This window comes from Myotis yumanensis, unplaced genomic scaffold (assembly GCF_028538775.1).
Source record: "Myotis yumanensis isolate MYYU_CA2020_CCGP unplaced genomic scaffold, mMyoYum1.0.hap1 SCAF_4, whole genome shotgun sequence".
In the NCBI taxonomy this organism is placed as follows: Eukaryota; Metazoa; Chordata; class Mammalia; order Chiroptera; family Vespertilionidae; genus Myotis; species Myotis yumanensis.
This window is the reverse complement of record NW_027223755.1, coordinates 84,431,676-84,446,520: the sequence shown is the minus strand read 5'-3', so window position 1 is coordinate 84,446,520 and position 14,845 is coordinate 84,431,676. Positions and strand designations below refer to the sequence as shown.

At 40.6% G+C, this 14,845-nt stretch overlaps 1 protein-coding gene and 1 pseudogene across 6 annotated transcripts in view; one reads left to right on the top strand and one right to left on the bottom strand.

Moving 5' to 3' along the window:
• AUTS2 (activator of transcription and developmental regulator AUTS2) overlaps positions 1–14,845 on the bottom strand; it is a 1,107,415-nt gene that overhangs the window by 1,053,859 nt on the left and 38,711 nt on the right. The window lies entirely within an intron of this gene.
• LOC139008224 (heterogeneous nuclear ribonucleoprotein D-like) lies at positions 4,304–5,540 on the top strand (annotated as a pseudogene).

Sequence of the window (14,845 nt, the reverse complement as noted above, 5' to 3'; positions counted from 1 at the left end):
GAGACAGACTACTTTTCTGTGTGAAATACTCCCTCTACCAACTTAGGTATCTAATACTTTCAAATTAGTTAGAATAATTTGCCCCAAACCAATATAACCAACCTATTCCAAGAAAGTTCTTATCTGTCAGCTCACCTTAAGGGCCAGAGACCGCCACAGAGAGTACAGGGCAATGCTCCTTTATGCAGACCTGAATTCTTCAATAAGATTAACTAAGTAATAGGATTTAGGGATGCATTGAAGGCCATTATGGTGTCTCCTACAAGCTAGAGGCTCCAAAGGCTTTAACCATTTGATTTAATCCAATCTAGCCTAATCTAATCAAGGCTGTCTCCTTGTATTCTATTAGTGGACTCTGAGCAGTGATCTTAAAAATGAAGGAAAAACTTCCATTCAAATCATACCCTGAAGACCAAATATATATTACCCTTTATCTAGAAACTAGTGCAAACCTGACTACAAGTGTGTGGGTGTCTTTTGCTGCCTTAATTTGCTAGTTACTATGATCTACCTAGGCTGAGAAATGATCAAGTTATCTACTTTTTGCTTAGATTTTAATATAACTGCACAGGATTTCACATGTTGATTAGTAATCTTATTTAAAAACCCACACTTTCCTTCCTAATTCCCTGTAAGAGGAGCAAGGTTCTAATTCAGCAACGAACTCTGTGCAGACAGGGGGTCAGCCAAGACTGAGTCAATAGCAAAGAAATTATCCTTAACTGACAGCCCATGTCTTTGTACAAGGTGATTTCTGTCCCCCAGAATGAAGACAGATGTCTACAGTAAACCATGTTGGAGTATTATGAGTTTGCCTGACCCGTTTAACTTATACACTAAAGCTAATTAGTCAACTTACACCTCCAAATCCGTACCACCACACCAATCACCAACTTTGTATGTTAAATAGTATGGGCTAAAGCAACCTAGAAAGGAAAATAAAAATTAAATGTATAGGCTAGTGCATTTTATAGGCCTGCACTATCCAGTACAGTAGCTACACTGAACAAAAAAGTAAATATCTCACTAATATTTCTGCATTGAAATGGTGAAATGATTAAAAAGGTTTGATATCTAAGGCTAAGTAAATTATTAAACTTAATTTAACCTCTTTCTTTTTATTTTTTCAATTTTAATACAGCATGTGTGGCTCAACATATTTCAATTGGACAGAACTGTGTTAGTCAATCTGTCCCACTTTAGCTCCTCATTGTCCACAATGTCAAAGGAGAAGTATATACTTCATTTCATTAACTCCATCAGGTCAAGGCCAGATGATAACCCTCCAAGTAAGAATGGAACAGTCTTTGAACAAATATTTACTGAGGCCTCAGAAGGAGTAGCAATCATGGATTCTAGTGCCAACTCAGGTACTAAATATCTGAATCAACCCTGAATGTGCTGTTTAACTTCTCTGAACTTAACAGTTGCTCATCCATCTGTAAGATGAAGAGGTTACACAGACCTCTTGTCCAAATTCATAGGTATCTCTGATTACCTCAAGACAGGAACAGTCAGTCCTTTTATGTGTAGCACCGGATTCTCAGCCTACTGAACCATGACTGCATTTACCAAATGCATCCAGCTTAGGAGAATTCTCCAGAACACATTAGCACAAACAATCCAGAACGTCTGGTTTCAAGTATTAACCACTGAGAAAAATGGTCACCTTCCTACCACAAGAAATATTTCCTCAGGTTCTGCTAACAGCACTTTCAAGTCACTTAAGTGACTTAGAAAAAGTTGTTCCCAGCAACTCAAGAGGGCAATGAGAGACCCAGAAAGGAAACACTGGTTATCAGAGGAAGGGTAGCTAACAAAGGTGTTAGCCACAGAGGATACATAACTTACCAGAAATGTCCTCAGTGTGTCTAAATAGGCTTGTTCCTCACCCTATTTTACACCAGTCATAACCAGGCAGCCTGGCCCCTTGTGTAACACTACCTGGGGCAACGCTGCCTCCAACACTTCACTCTGAACGAAATTTATATTCCCAGTGATCCGTAACCTAATTAAATTTTAAGAAAAGCATTCAGGTTAAAAAATATTTTACTCAGTAAACTTATGAGGAGACGGTGGCAGAGTCTCATCTAAGGGAAGGGAATATAAGAATGAAGAAGAGTCTGGCCAGCATGGGTCAGTGTTTGAGCACTGACCTAGGAACCAGGAGGTCATGGTTGGATTCCCAGTCAGGGCACATGCCTGGGTTGCAGGCTCCATCCCCAGTGTGGGGTGTGCAGGAGGCAGCTGATCAATGATTCTCTCTCTTCACTGATGTCTCTCTCTCTCCTTTCTGCTCTGAAATCAATAAAGTGTGTGTGTGTGTGTGTGTGTGTGTGTGTGTGTGTGTGTGTATATGAATGAAGAAGAGTGGGACCTCAAAGGACACACAGTCTTGTGGTGGCAACTTGCACAGGATTCTAATACAGTACATGAAAAAAAACAGATAAGTTTAGATGAGACAGAAGAGATGAAAAATAGCATTTCACACAGTGAGAACCAAGAAATAAAGGCAAAGAACAGTGTGGTACATGGGGAACAATAAGCAGCTCACTTTAAAAGGCAAACAGAAGTGGTGAGCAGAGCCTCACGGACTGGCTACTTGTGCAGTCAGTCTTCCAGAGCCCAGCATTCAGAAGGGTCCATACTTAGTTTAATGCTCTGCTGTCACCCTCTTGAATTTCTTAATTTTTTAATAAGGGGTTCTGCATATTCATTTTGCCCTGGGCCCTGCAAATTATGAAGCTGGTACCAGAGGTGAAAGATGGTGAGAAATCTAGCAGGGGCCTGCTGGGGCAAAAATGATGAAAGTCCTCATCTTTAAGCTCTGAACGACCCATCCGCAGTCCATGTCATCATGGCAGTGGCTCTCAATAGAGTGCTTGACAATGTCCAGGAGACCTAATGATAAGATTCTAAGTCAGCAGGTCTGCAATGAAAAGGCTATGAAAAGTGCATTTTTAACAGGTGACTTGAACGTCAGAAGTTTGAGCAATTATATCTAAAAAGTAAGATATATTTACACTGTCTTATCTCCTACAGATAGAGTGCAGAGAAGGACTTCCTTCAGCAAGTGTATCTCTCCCAAACCCCTAACCCACTCCAGACCCTGAAGGGTCTATAGATAGCCCTAGAATTCCAAAAAAGGTACCAGAGCACAATTTAGAGAAACAGTATGCCCAATTTAATGAGTTACTCATTCCAGTGAAACAAAACTACTCTACCATCTCTTGCTGTCTAACTTATATTCAGCTTCAACTCCCACCCCTTTCCCATAGCCCCCAATCTCCAATCACCAAAGCATAGCAAACTGGCCCACTTTGGATAGCTGAAATTGTGCCTCTACATAAGACAGTGTGTGGAAGGAAAAGGGCAGGGAAATGAATAGAAACTAATTTCATGGTATACTTCCTAGAAGACAAATACCCTGCTCTTTCGCCTTCCTTCCAAAATTCCCAGGGATCCTCCCAGATTTTGCTGAATTATTGTTCCTCGAAACAGCCAGGGCAGGGTTAGAGTCCCACTACTATACCTCTCATCTAATTTTAACTATTTGGCTATTGGTTCTGACTTTTATTTTCTATAATAATTATATATTCCACTGGACAGCTCCATAGCATCAAGAACTCTGTATAACTCACACATGTCCACTGCTTAGCACCAAATAGTGCTTAATAGAAATGGTGAATAAATGAGGAAAGTTACAAGTATGGGGTCAGCCATGGGAAGGGGATAAAGTAACTCTTTGTTCACAGAACAACAGGGCAAAAAACAAGCATACTGATGAGACTCTGACAACACAGCAAACCAAGGAGGCGCAACTAGATTGAGGGGTTTACTTTCCCATCTCCACTCTTCAATGGACCTGGGATGGTGTCACCTACTGAAGCACAAAGCTCTGTGTAACAGGCAAAAAAAAGGGAGGTAGTTTGGAACCTAGCTCCTTGGGCTATAGAAGCACAGCATACCAAAAGTTAAGGAAGCTTCATTGCTCCCCAAATACCTTTTTCTAAAAAATGTTTCCAGCTTACTCAGGAAAACTGAAGAGGTCCAAGGTATCTGAAAGTCTGAGACAAACTGTAAATAGGTTAAAAATAAATAAAAAGGCTGAGTCTCTAACAGCACCCTGTAAACTCATAGAAGGCATTAACCCAGAGCTCAGTTCAGTGAGTGCCATGGAAAATGACCAATTTCGCTCTTCTGTCACAGTTTTAAATCCAGCTCCATACAAAGCTCTGCCACCCCTGCTGCCGAGACTGGCGACTAGGACTGCACCCAGCAGCCCTGCCAAACAGTCATCACCGTGAAGAACATGAATGACTACAGCAAGACAGAGGGATTCGCAGAGGGATCCAAGATCAACGTGCACAAAAATCAGCAGGATGATGGTAAAATGTTTACTGTAGGCTTGAGCTGGATGCAAGAAAGATCTAACTGAATATTTGTATCCATTTGGGAAAGTTGTAGACTATACAATTAAAACAGATCCAGTAACCGGAAGACCAGGAGGATTTGGATCTGAGAGAGAATTATTGATCAGCTGCCTCCTGCACGTCCCATACTGGGGATCAAGCCCACAACCCGGGCATCTTTTCAAATATGCTGATAGTGGTGATAAGGTTTTGGAACTGAAGGAACACAAACTGGATGGCAAGCTGATAGACCTCCCAAAAGGACCCATGCTTTAAAAGGGGAGGAAACCCCCCAAAAAAGTTTTTGTGGGTAGATTTAAGACTAGTTACTTCTGAAGAACAAATTAAAAATACTTTGGAGACTTTGGAGAGATTGAAAATATTGAACTTCCCTTAGATATAACAAATGAAAGAAGAGGTTATGTTTTATCACATACTAGAGGCCCGGTGCACAAATTCATGCACAGGTGGGATCCCTCAGCCTGGTCCATGATAGAGGCCTATTGGGGGGGAGGGGGGGGGCTGGCCGGCAGGCAGGAGGGGCCGTAGTAGGTTGGCAAGCCAGGGGGAGGGGCCGTGGGCAGTTGGGGGGGGGGGGGGGCAATCAGGGCCCGGATTGGGCTGGTCGGCTGCTGCAGTGCGCGTCATAGCGATCAGTTGTTCTGGTCGTTCTGCCATTCTGGTCACTGGGCTTTTATATATATAGATAAAGATGAAGAGGCAGTAAAGAAATTGTTAGAAAGCAGATATCATCTAATTGATTCTGGGAAGTGTGAGATCAAAGTTACAAAACCCAAAGAGGTATACAGGCAGCAACAGCAACAATAAAATGAAGGAAGAGGTGCTGCAGCTGGTGGACGAGGAGGTACTAGGGGTCATGGACGAGGTCAGGGCCAAAACTGGAACCAAGGATATAATAACTATTATGATCAAGGATATGAAAATTACAATAGTGCCTATGGTGGTGATCAAAACTATAGTGTCTGTGGCGGCTATGATTATACTGGGTATAACTATGGGAACTATGAATATGGACAGAAATATGCAGACCACAGTGACCAACAGAGTACTTACTGCAAGGCATCTCGAGAGAGTGGCAATCATCAAAACAATTATCAGCCACACTGAAAGAGGACACTAGAGGAAATAGAAGAGATTGCTAAAACAACCATCTTGCAGGATGACATTGGAGACTGGTCTTCTGTTCATCTAAGATGATTATTTTGTAAAAGACTTTCTACTTTACAAGTAGATAGCTGCCAATTAGTTTTCTTAGTTTTCACTTTGTCTTTTGCTGTTATGAATTTGTGTTTATACAAATTTTATTTGTATGATTTCATGTTAAACCTCAAATAAATGCTTCCTTATGTAAAAAAAAAAAAAAAAAAGAAAGAAAGAAAAGAAAATGACAAATTTCCTAATTTACAGAAGAGGTCCTGCTTATTTATTCCTTCCTGGGTACCAGCCTAAATGCTGCTCCTGCCTACTTATTTGAACCACCTTTGAGTGATTAAGACCTTTCCCTAGTCATCCAACATAAATAGCACTGAGGTGTTAATTAAAACCCAACATAAAAAATGATAAACAACCAAATTCAGGTGCTGCATAATTTATTTACATTTATGTAACACTTCCCCCGAGGAACTCAAGGCATTTCACAAACTTAAAATCATCTAGCAGACATTAATCTTCACAAAACTCCCAGAGGAAAGAATTTAAGGAGCATAATCAATAATAGGTCACTTACCTTCATACATACATACCTATCTCATGAAAATCCAAGAGTGTACCACTAAAATTCTGTCTAAGCCACAGATCTGAGATAAATCAAAAAACTATAAGTGATATTTTTCAGGAAACCATCCCAAAAAGAAGAAGAGTGATGACTGTTCTACTACAGTGTGGAAAAATGTCATTAAACCTTCCCTTGCATGTTTTTATATTGTAATAAAAAAGAAAAAAAATCCCATCTCACTCCACAGTTACATCTTCTAGATCTTCTAAAAAATATATCACCTTCTCCGGCCAGCATGGCTCAGTGGTTGAGCGTGAATCCATGAACCAGGAGGTTGAGGTTTGACTCCCAGTCAGGGCACATGCCTAAGTTGTGGGCTCGATCCCCAGTGTGGGGCGTGCAGGAGGCAGCCAATCAATGATTCTCTGTCATCACTGATGTTTTTATCTCACTCTCATTCTCCCTTCCTCCCTGAAATCAATAAGATATATATTTTTTTTAAAAAAAATACACCACCTTGGGATAAAAGAAAAAAAGAAAAAAAATTTACCAAATTCTAAAACTCATTGTCCTGAATCTCCTTGACCTAACTGCTCAGAGGAGAATCTGTATTTTAAATAAATACCTCAAGCTTTCCAAGGCCTTCAGAGGTATTGGTAATGTTTTATTTCTTAAACTGGGTGGTAGGTACATGCCTTTGGGAATTATATTTCTTCTTTAAACCATTTTTATAATGTATAACATTTCTTTAGTGCTCCCCAGGAATTCTGTGCATGTAGATCAGGAACCATGCTTTGGGAACCTGTGCAGGCTACATCACAATCTCCCTGGATACTTTATGAAGTAGAATCCCAAATGGGAGAAGATATTTGCAAACATTACTTCCAATAGGGGACACTAATATCCAAAATCCATAAAGAACTCAACAACAAAAATTTAAAAATGGTCATAGGACCTGAACAGACACTTTTCCCAAGAAGACATACAAATGACGAACAGATACAGAAAAAGTTGTTCAATTTCACCAGCTATAAGGGAAATGCAAGTTAAAACCATAATGAGATAACACCTCAGATCTGATAGAATGGCTATTATCAAGAACACAAGAAATAAGAAGTGTTAGAGAGGATGAAGAGAAAAGGGAACCCTCATACACTGCTGGTAGAAATGTAAATTGGTGAAGCCTCTATGGAAACAATATAAAGGTTCCTCAATAAAATTAAGAAGAGAACTACCATATGACCCAGCAATCCCTGTTGGGTATCTACCTGAAAATTTTGAAAACACTTATTCATAAAGATATATGTATACCTATGTTCATTGCAGCATTATTCATATCAGCCAAGACATAGAAACAACCTAAGTGTCCTTCAACCAATGATTGGATAAAGAAGACCTGGTACATACATATAATGGACTACTACGCAGCCATAAAAAATGATGGATATCGAGAGTATACTGCTAAGTAAAATAAATCAAACAATAAAAGACAAACACCATAAGAGTTCACTCATATGTGGAATGTAAAATAGAAAGCAACAAATGAACAAATAAAACAAACTCATAGATACAGACAACAGTATGGTGATTACCAAAGAGGAAGGGAGTGGGGGGAGAAAGAGTAAAGGGGGTCAAATATATAGTGATGGACGGAGACTAGAGTATGGGAAATGAGCACATAATGCAATAAACTGATGATGAATTATAGAATTTTATACCTGAATCTTATATGTTATTAACCAATATTATCCCAATACATTTAATTTTTTAAAAAGATATAGTGAAATCCTAATTCTCAATACTTCAAAATGTGACCTTATTTGGAAACAGGGTTTGCTGTAATTCATTAAGATGAGGTCACACTGGAATAGGGTGGGCCCCTAATCCAATATGCATGGTGTCACAGACAATGGCCATGTGAACACTGAGACACACTGGGAGAACACCAGGTGAAGGTATTCACAAAGAAGGCAGAGATTAGAGCTAAGCAGCTGTAAAGCAAGGAACTACCAAAACCTGCCAAAGAGCTAGAAAGAGGCAAAGAAGGATTCCCTACAGGTTTTAGTGGGAGCACAGCACTGTTGACATGCTGATTTTCCAACTTCTAGCCTCCAGTATTGTGAGAGAACGTATTTTTGTTGCTTTAAGCCACCCAGTGTGTGGCACTTTGTTACAATAATCCCTGTCTTAGGAAACTAATACAAACCCTGACTAAGAGTGGTGTTGGAAGTGCCTAACCATCTCTCTATATAAAACCCTAATATGTAAATAGACCAAAAGGCGGAACAACCAAACAACCGAACAACCAGTCGCTATGACGTGCGCTGACCACCAGGGGGCACATGCGGAGCATGGTGGGCATCAGCTGCGGTGGGATGGTGAAGCAGTTGAGCGGGGACGCCAGACCAAGGTGGGGTGCTGGTCGCTGTCATCAGGGCAAGCCTCTGGTAGTTACTGAAAATTCTTTACTCCCACATGCTTTGGTCCTGCCAGGTGCTTGCACCTGCTGCCAGCGCCAGCCCCACTCACACCCGCTACCAGCACCAGAGACGCCACTCACACCCCCTGCCGGCACCCAGCGTCAGCGGGTGCAAGTGGTGGCTGCCAGTCCAGATCACCCCTGAAGGCTTCTCCACCTCCCCCTGCTCCTGAGGGGTGATCAGGGCAGCAGCCGCCACTCTCACACCCATGGCTGGCACCACACTGTCAGCAGGTGCAAGCTGGGGCCAGCACGTGGGAGTGGCAGTGGTGGGAGTGGGGCTGCCGGCAGACAGGAGACCAGGGGCCACTGCGGGAGGGGCCAGGTGGGGGCGCGGAGGATGGACCGAGACCCGCCCCTATGCCCACTGCAGCCTCACGGCCCACAGTTCCTTTCAAGGTACACGAATTCGTGCACTGGGCCCCTAGTCAGATATAATTTTGAGAAGTCTGCTGCCGGTTCTAGAACCCTCAGAACATTTGTGCAGGAAAAGACCTCTAAATAACCACATTGTTTTGAAGTTAAAAAAAAAAAACGAGTTTCATGATGAGTCTAAAATTCTCATCACTAAAATAGTAAACTGTTATTTGGAAGTAACAATATTTTAGAAACACAATGAAATTAATTGCAAAAGAAATGAGACATAACAAGGCAGATATGTTTTTAAGTTAACAGAGAAGAGAGTTCAGGGACTAAAAGGGAGTATAAAAAAAGGTAGCCTGGCCTCCTGGTTCTGTAAAAAAAGATGGGAAATTCCCTCAGACATATATTGCTGCCCAAGTAAGTTTTAAAGGAACTGTCTCTGAAACTTTCCCTACTGGTCTCAGTTCCTATTGTTGAATTAAAAGGTTCAAGAGAACCCTGACCTGTGCCAGGTTTGGTATAACCTTATTTGCAAAGAGCCAATATTTGGAGGAAAGTAGTGAGGAAAGAGCTATCTGGTTCCACTTTCCATCCATCCATCCTTTTAAGTGTCTGACTATAATCCATAGCAGACATACTTAGCAAACTTTAAAATACAGACTCTCAACATTTTTACAATTAAGTCACTCTGAAATGTCATGAAAAGCAATCTAGTCCCATTAAAATCTTCACACTCTCATTAAAAAAGCACTTACAGACTTGAAAATGTTCCTAATACATTATTTAAAGACACAAGATGTACAGTGACTAAAAACCTTGTATAAGGAAGAATAGTAGCAGCCTACTTTTTTAAAAAAAAAAATGTGCAAATTTGTGTCATAATTGGGTAATTGGCAAACTGCAGGTAGCAGTCAGGTTGTAATATACTGGTTTTAAAGATGCTTGGGGACCTCTCATTCCTTTGAAATTCCAGTCCACCCAAGAATGCTCCGTATTGAATCCTAGAATCCTAGTTTAGTTAATGGTCCCTCCTTCCTTCCTTCCTTCCAGGATTTCCAGCCCAGGAAGTGGGGAGGGGGAAAATGTAGGGGGGAAAAATCCAGACCCTATCAGCAGACACCACCATGCCACTAGTCATTTCTATAAAGCCCTGACCTCTAGTCCATTTGGTCTCCACCCTTTCAATAAAGGGTCATTGCTATTTATGTGTTGCCATTCAGGGAACTAAATGTGTTTTCGCAGGCCCTAAATCCCTAAGGCAGCAGTTCTCAACCTGTTGGTGGCGACCCCCTTTGGGAGTCGAACGACCCTTTCACAGGGGTCGCCTAAGACCATCCTGCATATCAGATAGTTACATTACGATTCATAACAGTAGCAACATTACAGTTATGAAGTAGCAACGAAAATAATTTTATGGTTGGGTCACAACATGAGGAACTGTATTTAAAGGGCCAGAAGGTTGAGAACGACTGCGCCTAAGGGAACAGCAAGAGCCCCAGGCTGGAAGTCTCTTTTCCACTCCTCTTTCCCTAGCCTCCCAAAAAACCCATACAATCCACCTTTAAGTAGGAAACTGAGTGTTGAACACTAAGGGAGTCTGACACTTGACTCCTAATGCAACTATACAATCTCTTCAAAGCAGAGATGACACATGGGAGAGTGGGGGACAATGGGGAGGTATTTCAGGCTAACCCCAATGGGTTTCACAGGTTTAAATTTGTTTAGTTTCTTCCAATGAAATTTCTGAAAATGTTGAGCTTGTATAAAAGATAAGGTTTATGACTCCTATTTCCTTCCTCTAATTATATGTCAGTGCACAAAGCTCTCAGCCTCCAAATCTATAAAATGAAAGGGATGGACTTCTTAAAATTTAAGATCCTCCCTCTAAGTCACTTGTGAGTTCTTAAGTTGCAATGAAATGCCAGGTCAAAATATATTGACTGCCACATCTCTAACTTCACATGGCAAGGGCAAAGACACAGGGTGCCTCTTTTTATAAGAGTACCAATCCCAACATGAGGGCTCAGCCCTCAAGTCTCATCTAAATCTAATAATCTCCCAAATGCTTCATCTCTAAATACCATCACATTGGGGTTAAGGCCTTCAACATATGAATGGAGGTACATAATTCAGTCTATGGTAGGGAATTTCTTCAAATTAAGTAAATGCTACTACTGGAGTGTTGGGCAGGGAAGCAAAAGATTGAAAAGGCCTCAAATCTTGCTTTCACCTATAGCTGATGAGAGCTTAATACAAAAACACCATGGGGCCCAGCCAGTATGGCTCAATGATTAAGTGTCGACCTATGAACCAGGAGGTCACAGTTCAATTCCCAATAGGGGTATATGCCCAGGTTGCAGGCTCGATCCCCAGTGTGGGGCATGAAGGAGGCAGTCAATCAATGATTCTCTGTCATCATTGATGTTTCTAACTTTCTCTTCCTCTCTGAAATCAATAAAGATGTATTTGAAAAAACAACAACTATAGGGCTAGAAGCTTTATTGAACAGAAGTATTTTCAGTCAATTAGTCAATGGTTATTGAGGCTCTACTATAAAGTAAGATATTTAAGCACAGATGCAAAAGAAGAAACAAACAAAAAATTTTAATTATGGTTTCTATCTTTCATAGGTGTGGCTGACAAGCTCTTAAGGGGGTTCCGGTGATCCTCACCTCCAGGTGTCCATGCTCTTCCCTTGTATGATCCTCTCTCCTTGGGTGTGGGAGAAATCTGTGACTTGCCTCTAACCTCTTGGATACAGCTAAGATGACAGATATTCATGATTACATGACAAAAAACCGTGGTATCTGCCTTGTTTTCTCTCTGGTTGGCTATGAGAAAGTGAGCAACCATGTGAAAGAACCACACGTCACAAGAAACTGTGGGCAGCCTCCAGGAGTAGAGAGACCCTAGTCAGCAAGAAAATAAGATCTTCAGTTCTACAGCTGCAAGGAAATGAATTCCACCAACAATCTGAGTGAGCTGGGAAGCAGACCCTTCCCCAGATAAGCATTCAGATGAGACTCCAGCCCTGGGCAACATCATCTTGACTGAAGCCTTGCAAAGAACCCAACTAAGCCTGGCTGGTGTGGCTCAGTTGGTTGAACATCATCTCACGCACCAAGAGGTCACTGGTTCAATTCCTGGTCAGGACACATGCCTGGGTTGCAGGCTAGAACCCCAGTGGGGCATGCAGGAGGCAGCCAATTGATGATTCTCTTTCATCAAGGTTTCTATCTCTACCTCTCCCTTTCTCTCTCTATAAAAGTAATGAAAACATTAAAAAAAAAAGAACCCAACAAACCTGTGCCCACAGAAACTGTAGGATAATAAATGTGTTATTTTAAGCCACGAAAACTTTACGTTTGTGGTAATACTGTTATACAACAGTAGGTAACTAATACAAGGTAATTTTCTTGAATTTACCATTTAAAATTTTTAAATTCTCCTTTCCCTCAGAAATCAACAATTGTTTTGGAGTATGTGGGGGAGAAAATAGGGACATTATTTATCTTTCAAGGAAAAGAACAGAAAGGAGCCTAAAATAAATGCCTGGAATTGTATAATCACAGAGCTATTCATAATCAGAATGTTATCAAATCTAACCACTGAGGGCACTGAAATTCAGAAAGATTCAGTGACATATCCAAGGATACACAATGTATTCATATAAAAGCTAGGAGCCATCTTCCTATACACAAGGCTTTTCCACCCAAGGCAATTTCTTGTCTCAACTCTAAATGAAAACACTCAAAATGTATCTATCAAGTACAGTTCTTCCTAGATTGAGGATGGCAAACCAACCAAATATTTCTTTTGCAGTTAAGACTTCATAGCACCTCACTGAATATAGTTATGTATTTGGTCTATGTAGAAAAATGGGATGAATTTGTCCTGATTCATGTATATGAACAAGCTGTTTAACTGTCTTTTTTCTTTTTGTCTCCCCTCCAAAATAAAAAATAAAAATAAAAATAGCATAAGAACTGTAGCCTTTTGAGAGCCCTGGGTAATGTAGTTTTACTACATAACAAGCAGTGTTACTGCTCCAAAACGGGTTGGGGGAGGGAGTAGGGGAACTAAATGAACAAAGCCATTTAACCTAAAAATGAATCCACTTTTAAAGCTTCTCCACGGAAGTGAATCCTCCCCCGAGAATCATGAAATGTCAGCATTAGAAGAAATTGTGCTAATTCTGGAAGGTTAAGTAACTTACCCAAGGTCACAAAGAAAATGAACTACAAAATCAAGTTAGGTTACCTTCCAGTTGAGTTATTTCCATTGCACCATATTGAGAATCAGTCCGCCCCCTCAACTGCATATGGCTACAAATACTTTAAAGGGAAATCTCCTCATCAATCAGCACCTTGACCTTGGGCATCTAATACAACCAGTAGTAGGGGACAGAATACCAAACTGAACTTATTCTTAGGATATTCCAAATGAAATGCGGGACATAAGAGAAAGGTCCTACAAAAACTAATGACCATAAAACATTTATGTGAAATAAAAACACTTCATGATATGGAATTGTTGAGCTTCTACAAAAAAGGAAATTGAATTCTTTAAACTGGAGTCATATTCAGGCACTCAAGGAGGGGAAAGCTAGGGGGGGATAGAGGGGCGGGGGGATAAAAGAAGCCATACTCTTAATAACACTACCATCTTCTCAATCTATGTTTTGTATAAACCCATTTTTATTTATTGAATTTGCTTAAAGTGAGGTAGTTACCTTTCATAGCTCCCATGCTTGTCTAAACAAAACAGCCAGTGTGCACTGTGGATTTTGGTACATGCTGTGCCTGCAAGGCCCTGGAGATATAGGAACATAGGGCCAATGAACAGAGGTGTAAGCAAGGCTCTAACTACAGATGATAAGATTAATTCTAGAGCAAGGAAAGAATACAGAAGCCCAGTTATCTGAGTTTTGATGTATGAGTAGAATTTAGTCTAGGACAGGGGTGTGCAACCCCTGGCACACGGGCCAAACATGGCACGCCAGTAACTTCTGCTGGCATGCGAAACGCTCTCTTATAATCTTCCATTTACAATTTTTTTCTTAATAGCGATTTTTTTATTTTTCAGATAAATTCAGTGTAGGTGCATCTTAGATAAATAAATAATTTTACATAACATGTATACATTAAAAACTAAATGTACTTTTCATCATCATATACTGTGTTTTTGTCGCTCGAATGAATTTTATTATTTCTTCAAGGTTCTTCACATACGTACACCTTAAGAGATATCAAGTAGGCGTAACATGTTCTCAAAAAATTAGGGTTGGCACGCAGAAGAATTTTGAGTCAGAGATTTTGCTGGTTTTGGCACGCACTCACAAAAAGGTTGCCCACCCCTGGTCTAGGACCTAGAGGGGATCCAGCTAATATGGTTTTGGTTTATTATATAAACAGTAACCCTGTTCTAAATTGGGGGGGTCGGGGGGGGGAATACCATTCCTTCCTCTGTCCTATTTCTGTTCATTACTCATTTGAGTTCTTTATTGCTATAATCTGTTTACCTATCTTCTTCCTCCACTAGACAGCCAGCTCCTTAAGGAGCACATACGACACAAACACCTTTCATCATTATTTCAGTACAGTACCTCGCTGGGAAGCCTTTGACAGAAATTAAAACTCTACCATTCAACTTCCATAACGGTAAAACAACTATTCGATCACTTGCAACTTCCATCAATCTCTGTACCACCTAACCTTAAATCTCCAATGAAGCAAGACAGTAATTTTTTAAAGGAAAAAAAAAAAACCTACAGTCTACCACGACTTCACACAGAGCTGACAGAAGCAGTGCTTAACATGTAAGTTCCATCACTGTGTAATTAATTATTCTTAGCTA